A 10,573-nucleotide genomic window follows, 5' to 3' on the forward strand; every position below is an offset into this window, starting at 1 on the left:
AAAACACTCCACGAAAACTAGTTTCAAAAGTCTTTTAATCACTACAAAGCAATGAGTAACAAATCGAATGAAGTTTCAGAGTTCCTCCACGATAATAGCGACCTCTTGTCTATATTTTTTTCCGTCCTTGAGCAGTTTTTCATGCAGTATTTATAGGAATCGGTGCTCCCCATGAAGGGTCGGGATTTATTTTGAGGAGATGGAGGGTCAAGATTTTGAAGTACATGATCGGATGTTCAGAATTAAAGAGAATCAAAACGAATGGTGAGATCGCTTCTCGAATATTTGTACTTTTCCTCTTTTAATCTGCGGTCTTGAATCCTCTTGTCGGAACGATCCGAGGGCTAAGAGTGAAAACGCTGGTATTGTCGTCTTCTCTTTTGATCCAAGGGTTCGGATTCATCCTTACAAGTGAGATCAACGGTGGAGATTGGGATGTACAGGTGTCATGACATACCACGGCACTGTCGGCGTGCGGCGATTCTTAGGCGTGCGGTGGAGATCTCTGCCGCCACGCTTTAACTACCTCGGCTCGATTCGGCGGCGGTTATTGGAATTTGTCTTATTCTTTTTGTCTTCCGATCCTCCCTAGCTCCTATTCCGATCTCTCATGCGATCTCCTATCTCCGATATCTTTTATCCCTTGATCGATGCGGATTCGGTCAAGCATTAATTACATCTCGATTCTCGAAGCGTCCGCCGTTTCCGCTCGACATTAAATGCCTATTTCCCCTATATATACCCATCGACGGAGAGATTTTCTTCATCGACTTTCCTCTCTTCTTTTCTTACTTTCCTGTTCTATTGCTCGGTGGAAGTTCGGCTATAAGCGTGGCTTTGATCTTTTCCGATGAACTTCTTTACTTACCGATGAAAATTTATGATCCGGTGATCGCATGACCTTGACTTACGATGGTGAGAGAAGCTGGATTTGACCGATCTGTATTGCGGACCTCGGTTGTACCGATCTCGAGTCGCTCAATCGAGTTCATTCGCTTCTCACCGCATTAGGTGTTCCGGCGTCTTTCCTCCACATTGGGTGTTCCGGCTGGTCGGTTTCGAGTGGTAACATCGGTGGCGATGTCTCTCATCTTCATGGGAGTCATAATCACCCCATCCGAGCCGTACATCTGTCCGATGTCAATAGCCGGTCTCTGATCGAACACATCTTTTGATTCACCACAAGACTGGCTTTGACATAGGCCTTTTAGATAGGATGTTCCACCGGTCTCTAGAGATCGCCCAAATGATGTAATCACGAAATGTAATCGGATCTCTAGAGATTGCCCAAATGATGTAGTTAGACCTTTATTGTAGTCCGATCCTAGAGATCGCCCAAGTGATGTATTTTATTTTCAATGCAATCCGATCCCTAGAGATCACAGAAATGATGTGATCCAATGTTAGTGTAATCCGATCCCTAGAGATCGCCCAAATGATGTAATCCGATCTTTTGAAAATAAAGACTTTATTTTGTCGGTTATCATCTTATTATTTTTGCATTGATTATTTTTCCGATCCCTAATGTGGTTATCCGATCTGGTTCTTTACCTGAATGACACTTAACTGATCCTTTATTCAAAATATTTAGCTCATTATGCCGATCTTTAATCAACCGATCTCTGAACATTCGGATATTTGAGAAAAGTGTCGAGCAGTGTCGAGTCCCACCAATCGGTCTGTGCCTAGAACCTCGCGAGCATTAAATGCTCGGACTAGTATAAATAGGGGTGGGAGGGTTGGCGGTTGTTCTCTCATTCCATTTTCAATCCCTGCTCACAACTTGAAGTTCTCTCATTTTCTCCAGTTTCTCAGCCGATCGGACTCGGTAAGGGCTTTAATCCTCTTTTAGTTTAAGTTCTTTGTTTCTTTTGAAAATGAGCGGTCAGAAGGTCGAGAGCGGCGAGCCCTCCTTCCATTCAGTTCTCATGGTCATCGTCGATGAAGAAGAGGCGATCGGGCCCGCGTGCAACCTAAACCCCTAGGGTCTCTGCTCCAGTCGGGTGGTCATACCATCAAGGCTTGCACCACCTTCAAGGAGAGACCCTTCCTATAGACGAGCTTCCGTCGGTTCTTGAGAATCCGATCTGCAATCGTTGTTCAAGAATACAATATTTGTCTGATTCATATGAGTGATCAAGTGCCATGGCGATCTTCGTGTCGATCACTCTTTTGAAGAGAATGACATGGTCATGGTGTACGAGGAACAGTTAAAGGCTGGTCTGAGGTTCCCTCTAGCCGACTTCTATAAGGAGGTCCTAAAATTTCACCGAGCATCCATTGTTCAAATCCACCCCAACTCGTGGCGGATCTTGGTAGCTTTCCGAGGTCTATGCCGAGCTAAGGGAATCAGACCTACGGCTAAGGTGTTCGCCGAGCTGCCTGGACTAACTCGCCGAAAGGATGACGAACATTGGTTCTTTCAGTGAAGCCTCGTTGCGGACTCTTTTCCGATCTGCCTCATCCCTTAAGAATTTGAAGAACCAGGTTCTTCATTCCGAGGAGTAAAGATCCGATTTGCTTTGAGGACTTTCCTCGTATTTGGTGGTACCAGGGCCTCGCAGAAGCACTTTACCTGAGTCAAGAGGAAAGCTTGATAGTGATGGAGTGAAAAGTCGGGCCACCACTCTAAAATATTCTGTCCAAATGCGGTGTTGCGAATCGTACCATTGGACCATGCAGCGATCACGGCCGAGATCGCGAACTTCCGCTCTCGACCTCGGCATTGGTATTTTCTATATCTCGGTTCTCGGGACCTTAGAGATCTCACTAACCTTTTCTTTGTGCGGTATGGCGGGTGGTGAGGGTTCTAGGAAGCGGAAGAAGGACAAAGAGATCTTCAGGAAAGTAAAGGAGATGAAGCGTTCGAACGTCTTCAAACACCGATCCACGAACACAGGGAGATGCAAAGAGACCGTCTCAACCTTGGTCCGCGACCATTGAGGTGTCGAGATCTCCTCCTAGATCGGAAGAGCGACCCCGCTATCTCGATTATTCCAAGCACGGAAAGGAGCCTTCTCAATCTTCCGGGAGGACCTCTTCTCGTGGCGCTCGAATCTTGACCATCGCTTGAAGAATAACCTGATCGTTAGGGAGAAGAACTCCGATTTTGCCAAAGTCACGGGATCTACCATCTTCTTTCAAGAGGATCGGGATAGGCTATCTCGAGAATGGTCTCGATGATATCTTGACTCGAACCATGAGCCTAAACGTGGAGTGTGCAGTGAACCGGACCATGATTCGGGAGAAGATTCGTGCAGGTAAGGAGGTTGGGAAGAAAAATCAGGAAATGACTTCTCTCCGATCCCAACACTTATCCGCTCGGGATTATATATCTCAAGTTGAGGGACTGTCGAAGTACCATGAAGACCAGCTGGCCGAAAGGTCTCGTGACTTAGCTGAAAGTGAACGGGCTCTCGGGAAATCCGCACTTGGGCCAACGAAGCGCTCAGTCGCTCAACTTGTAGAGGAGCTTACGCGAAGGATAAGGAGCTTTCGGAGAAAGAAAAAGAGCTCAAGGAAAAGGATGAAGAGATGGTGTCGGAATAGCGGAGCCTATGTGAATGCTCATAAGGATCTCTTGGCCGAACTTCAAAAGCGCTATCTGAAGAGGACTTTTCTTGGATGGACGACACGGCTCCGGGCGATGGTGAAGATAGTGAGGAGGAGGCGAGGAAGAGAGAGAGTGAGCAGAATGTAAATCAGGCTGGGGGTGATCCCCCAGCCGAATAACTTGTACAAATTATGAAATGAAATGGAATATCTCTTTTGTTCAATGAATGGATGTGATTGGAAAATCTTCGAATTTGCCTAAGTATTTGATTGTATGAACATAGCGAAACATGAACTAAATGCCATCATTAATCTAAGTATAAAAGATCGGAAAGCACAATAAGCATGAGATCGGTGGGGGAGAAATGTTGAACGGGACTTGGTTAAAATTGAAAATTTAACTTGAACACTTAAGATCGGAACCCTCGTTAAACCGAACCCAAACTTTAGCTCTTAATCTTCCGAAAAGGAGGTCGGCAATAAAACTGGTAGGAAAAGATCTAGTGCCAGTTCATTTTATTTATCAGGAATATACTTGACAGGTCCGGAAATTCGACAACGGGTTTGAGAGGTCGGTAAATGATTTGAGAGATCGGTGAGGCTTAATGAATATGAGGACTCAGTATTAATTCAATTTTTGTGAGGAGAGATCGGAAATGTGACCGCCTAAAGAGGGATCGAAAACGAGATTAGCTGTTCAAAGAAGAATTTTTATTGATTCTAGGGATCGGCCAAAATATGGTGTCGACATGCTAACTCTTACATTTTTCTTTTTATTCCATGTTAGGAAGTTCAAGTGAATAAGAAATTGTTAAGAAATTGAATAAAACACTTATGTAGGAGTATGTATGAATGGTGGCAGCCAAGTTAGGGTTAGGGTTTTGATGGTTTAATTGCAATTAAGTTGGTATATTAATGTCAATTAATGCATATATATGAATTGGAGTTTAATGGAGTTGAATTTTTTGAGTTTGTATGAGTAATTGGTTTGGACATTAGGGTTTGGAAAGGTGAAATTGTGACTTAGCTTTTGAAATGGTTAGAGGACTTTTTAATGGTCAATTAGTGACCATTTTAGGTATGTTGACCCTAATTAGAACTGAAAAATGGGATGGTAAAGTGAAAGTATAAACTGCCCTATGGACAGCAGCATAGGGACTGAAATTTCAGTCCCTTTGCACTGCCATAACTTGGGCTGTGCTAGTCCAATTGAAGTTTGGCCAATTGGACATGAAACTAGGCTTATAATGGCACATTTTTGCTGAAGAAACCATGCCCAAAAGACCAAAGCAAAGGGTCAAAACCCAGCTCCAATCCGGATACTCTGCACTGAATTCTGCAGAATTTGCCAAATGAACAGTAACTGTTCATTTGGCCATAAGTCACTGTAGATTTGGTCAATTGGTCTGAAATTTTTACAGCAACAAGTTAAGACATAGACAAACAACTTTCATGAAGGAACCTACCCCAAATTATGGCCAGAACCCATTCAACCAAGTGACTCAAGTCACTGTTCATGCACTGTAGATATGGTAAAATTCTGCAGACTGCATATCCGGGCAGCTTGGGTTTTTGAGCCATATCTGAGCTACAAAACTCCAAATGGAGTGATTCAAAAAAGGAAATTCAACTAGACAAAATAAGGAACAACTTTCATGTTTTACATTTCTTCAAATTCCAACAGTAACAGTGTCCAATGGAACAGTGAATTTAGGGCATCAAAACTGAAATTTTCTGCTAGTGTGGGTTACACTTTGAAATTGCATTAACACTTAATACCAACAAGTTTTAAACACCAAATGTGGTATGTTGGGAGTGCCAAAGGCAATGTACACATTTTTATTCCAAAAGTCAACATTTTTGTTGACCAATGATGAATAGTAACACCAAAAAAGTTGAAATTCACAAATTGACGAATTTAAGAGTTTCAAATGCCCTATTATACCTAACAAGATTGGTTTGGATAGTTTGGCATGCCAATAGGGTTCAGTTAGCAGTACTGCACATGGCAAAAATGCCAATCAGAGATATCATGGCTTTTAGCCATTCGACTTTGCATTGAGACTTGGCCTTGTGCTCGATATTATTCTGACTTGTTAGCTGTTACATTTGCCTGGAGACGCATATGTGACCGATGGTGTGACGGCCGAGTACTAGGTACCCGGTGCGGTTACCGTTATCGAGTCCAGTCGTCTATTGTATTTTTATTATGTCAACCAAATTAATAAAAGTGAACAAAGTTAACGAATTAATGAATATACCAAGATCAAACAAAGAAAGCATACACATTGTATACACATTTATTTTCTTGCTATTTTCTTCTATTATATTATTGCACCACTAAGCATTATTGCTTAGCGCGTTGCTTTTGCCACGCGTAGGTACTGGAGATCCCGATCGTGAGCCCAGTAGACCACGGTGGGTGAGTCTATCCGATTACGCTTTCGATGTCCGTGTCACCTCACTACTGCGATTGCATCGGTAGGGCACTAGGTGTCATTTTGTCATTTTGATATTTTGTAGCAGATTTGTATTTTCTCATATGTATTTGAACTCATGTAATATATTTTGATGTTTATGTAAATAATGAAAGTTATGACTATGAATGCAAGATTTGAGCATGTATTTATTGCTTGTATATGAGAAATGAAAAGGTTGTTGAAACCTGAAACTGAAAAATTGTTGAAATCTTGATATTGAGTTTTGTGATGATATTGAAGTTGAGAATGAATGAATTTGTTTATTGGAAGTGTTTTTAACAGGTTCCGAAGAACGGTTTTCTCCATTTTTAGCCGGTACTCCGCCGGATTTTCTGAAAAATTTTCGGAACCTTAAATGAACAATACTTTTGATAAATGGCTTAAATAAATTGTATTTCATTAAATTATATGCAAAAGCATTGTATAAATTAATTGAGGAATATTAGAGTGTGCCGATACACCGTGTGGCATTACTTACTCGGGTATACTGTACACGGGTAAGGGGTGTCACATTTAGTGGTATCAGAGCACGGTTTAGGCGTTTCTGGGCCTAGATTGAGTCCATACCATGCATTGCATTTGTAAGAGTCGAGGTGACACTAACGCAGATCTGTTTGTCTTTGTTAAATAGGATATGGACCCTTCATCGCAGAGGGCAGTCGAGGAGGAAGTGGAGAGTCATGCTCCACCTGCAGCAGCTGAGACTGGGGGCATGAGAGAATCTGCTCCGCCAGCTCAAGCAGAGCCTGCTCAGCCTCCACAGGCCATGTTCCAACAAATGGCCGACTTCTTTAGACAGATGGCTGGGGTAATGCCAGCACCACCGCCACCACCACCAGCTCCACAGCAGAAATCACACCTGGAAAGGTTAAGGAAGTTTGGAGCTGTGGACTTCTATGGCAAGAGAGAAGATGACTCTGTTGCAGCCGAGAACTGGTTGAACAGAACGGGCAGAGTACTAAAACAGCTCCACTGTACTCCAGAGCAAAACCTGGAAGCTGCCATCTCTTTGTTGCAAGATGATGCCTATGAATGGTGGGACACTGTGTCCAGTGAAGTGCAGATAGAAGCTGTCACTTGGGACTTCTTTCTTTCAGAATTTAAGAAGAAGTATGTGGGTACTGTATATCTGGAAGAGAGAATAAGAGAATTTATTAACTTTGGCAGAGACAATTGTCAGTGGCTGAGTATGAGAAGGAGTTTGTTCGATTAAGCCGTTATGGAAGGGAGATAGTCCCTAATGAAGCTGAAAGATGCAAGAGATTTGAAGAGGGACTAAATGACAACATCAAGATCCAGCTCACTGCCTTGGGAATCACAGAATTTACCAAGTTAGTGGAAGCTGCCATAAAGGTTGAAAAAGTGAGAATTAGTGAGTGGACTCGAAGAGAGAGCGAGAAGAGGGACCGGTCGGTCGAGTTCAGCTCCTGCATCAGGTAAGAAGTTCATGGGTCCTCCTGCACAAAGTTCAGCCCAGCCACAGGGCCGTAGTCACCTCGGGGCCAGCCACGGTTACCCCTAGGAGAGGTCAGTCCACACCATCAGTGGGCAGCTCTCCAGGGATGGGGTTCAGGGGACCAGCCCCGGCATCTTCTGCATGTCCACACTGTCAAAGATGGCATAAGGGGGAGTGTTGGAGAGTGACTGGTGCTTGCTTGAGGTGTGGGTCAACAGAGCATCGGTGAACCGCCCACGCAGAACAACTCTGTTTGCTCCAACACAAGCGGCATGCACTGCTCCTGCACCACCAAGGGGTAGAAGGTCTGGTAAATCTGAAGTTGTGGGACCATCTCAAAGGCCTGCATCTGAGCCAGCAGAGAGGCCAGATAACAGACCACCTGCCAGAAATTATGCCTTGAGAGCTCAGGAGGAGCAAGATGCCCCGGACGTCATCAGGGGTACGTTCTTCCTCTACACTACACCTGTGCATGCATTGGTGGATCCAGGATCCACTCATTCATACATCTGCATCAATCTACCCGTAGAAAAGGGGATACTAGTAGGGGAAAGTGACCAAGACATTCTGGTCACTAATCCATTGGGCCACAGTGTGGTAGTGAACAAAGTATACAAGGGTTGCCCGTTGAGGATTCAGGGGTATGAATTCTTGGCAGACCTGATTGAGTTACCCTTCCATGAGTTTGACGTGATTTTGGGAATGGACTGGTTGTCACGTCATCAGGCAATAGTTGATTGCAAATTGAAGAGGATTTCTCTAAAAACTTCAGAGGGTAATGAGATCACAGTTGTGGGGGAAAGGACAGATTTCTTGTCCAATGTCATCTCAGCCACTGTTGCAAGAAGAATGATGAGAAAAGGCTGTGAAGCCTACCTAGCACATGTGGTGGATACTAGGCAGGCTAAGCCAAACCTGAGTGACATACCCACAGTGAGAGACTTCCCAGAGGTATTTCCTGAAGAATTACCTGGTTTGCCACCAGAAAGGGAAGTTGAATTTGCTATTGAGACACTGCCGGGTACAGCACCCATTTCCATTGCTCCTTATAGGATGGCACCCACTGAATTGAGGGAGTTGAAAACTCAGTTGCAAGAGTTGCTTGATAAGGGGTTCATACGCCCCAGTGTGTCACCATGGGGAGCTCCAGTGCTGTTTGTGAAAAAGAAGGATGGGACTTTGAGGCTTTGCATTGATTACCGGCAGTTGAATAAAGTGGTATGAAGAACAAATATCCGTTGCCTAGAATTGATGATCTGTTTGATCAGTTGAAGGGAGCAGGAGTATTTTCTAAGATTGATCTCAGATCAGGGTATCATCAGCTGAGGGTAAAGGATGTAGATGTGCCCAAGACTGCATTCAGGACCCGGTATGGGCATTATGAGTTTCTGGTGATGCCCTTTGGCTTAACAAATGCACCAGCGGCATTCATGGACCTTATGAACCGTATCTTCCACCCACACTTAGATCGGTTCGTAGTGGTCTTTATTGATGACATTTTGGTGTATTCCAAGACCAGGGAAGAACATGATGAGCATTTGAGGATTGTTCTACAAACCCTAAGAGAAAAGGAGCTGTATGCTAAGTTGTCCAAGTGTGACTTTTGGTTGGATGAGATTGCATTCCTTGGACACATAGTGTCAGCTGATGGGATTAGGGTGGATCCCAAGAAAATCGAAGCAGTGATGGAATGGAAGCCTCCCAGGAATACAACTGAGGTCAGAAGCTTCTTGGGGTTAGCTGGGTATTACAGGAGATTTGTGAAGGGATTTTCCCTAATAGCTGCTCCAATGACCAAGTTGTTACACAAGAATGTCAGATTTGACTGGAATGACAAGTGTCAGACCAGTTTTGAGAAATTGAAGGCTATGTTGACAGAGGCACCAGTGTTAACACAGCCAGTGTCAGGGAAGGACTTTGTGGTCTACAGTGATGCCTCTCATAATGGGTTGGGGTGTGTGTTGATGCAAGAGGGGAAAGTGATCGCCTATGCTTCCAGGCAGCTAAGGCCACATGAGCAGAACTACCCTACCCATGATTTAGAGCTTGCAGCAATTATCTTCGCACTGAAGATATGGAGGCATTACTTGTATGGTGAAAAGTGTTACATTTACACGGACCACAAAAGCCTGAAATATTTGCCAACCCAGAAGGAGCTCAACCTTAGACAGAGGCGATGGGTTGAGTTCCTGAAGGATTATGACTGTGTAATTGACTACCATCCTGGGAAGGCAAATGTAGTTGCTGATGCTTTGAGCAGAAAATCCATGACAGCTCTGAGATCTTTGAATGCCCGTCTATCCTTGGTTCGAGATGGAGCTATTTTGGCTGAGTTGCAAGTGAGGCCAAACCTGCTACAGCAGATTTTAGATGAGCAAAAGGCAGATGAAAAGTTAATGGCTATTATGAGCAAGATCCCAGAGGGAAAAGCAGTTGACTATGGGGTGAAAGCAGATGGGTGTCTGTACTACAAAGGAAGACTGTGTGTACCAGATAATGGGGAATTGAAGACCAGTATTCTAAAAGAGGCACACACCAGTGTATATGCTATGCACCCAGGAAGTACAAAGATGTATCATGATCTGAAACTCCAGTATTGGTGGCCTGGTATGAAGAGAAATATCGGTGACTATGTGACTAAATGCTTGACATGTCAGCAAGTCAAGGCAGAACATCAAGTTCCATCAGGATTGCTACAGCCTATACGCATACCTGAATGGAAATGGGATCGGGTCACCATGGATTTTGTAAGTGGTTTGCCCCTCACCCAGAAGAAACACGATGCAGCATGGGTGATAGTTGATAGATTGACCAAGTCAGCACACTTTCTGCCAGTTAGGACTGACTACTCACTGGAGAGGTTAGCAGAATTGTATATCAGTGAGATAGTTAGACTACATGGAATTCCACTTTCCATCATATCTGATCGAGACCCAAGGTTTACATCGAGATTTTGGAAGAGATTACATGAATCCTTGGGTACACAACTCCATTTCAGCACAGCTTTCCATCCTTAGACGGATGGGCAATCAGAAAGAGTAATCCAGGTAAACAATTGAAACCCATGAAATTGATACAAATATTG

The sequence above is a fragment of the Hevea brasiliensis genome, chromosome 7 (genome assembly GCF_030052815.1).
Source record: "Hevea brasiliensis isolate MT/VB/25A 57/8 chromosome 7, ASM3005281v1, whole genome shotgun sequence".
Lineage (NCBI taxonomy): Eukaryota > Viridiplantae > Streptophyta > Magnoliopsida > Malpighiales > Euphorbiaceae > Hevea > Hevea brasiliensis.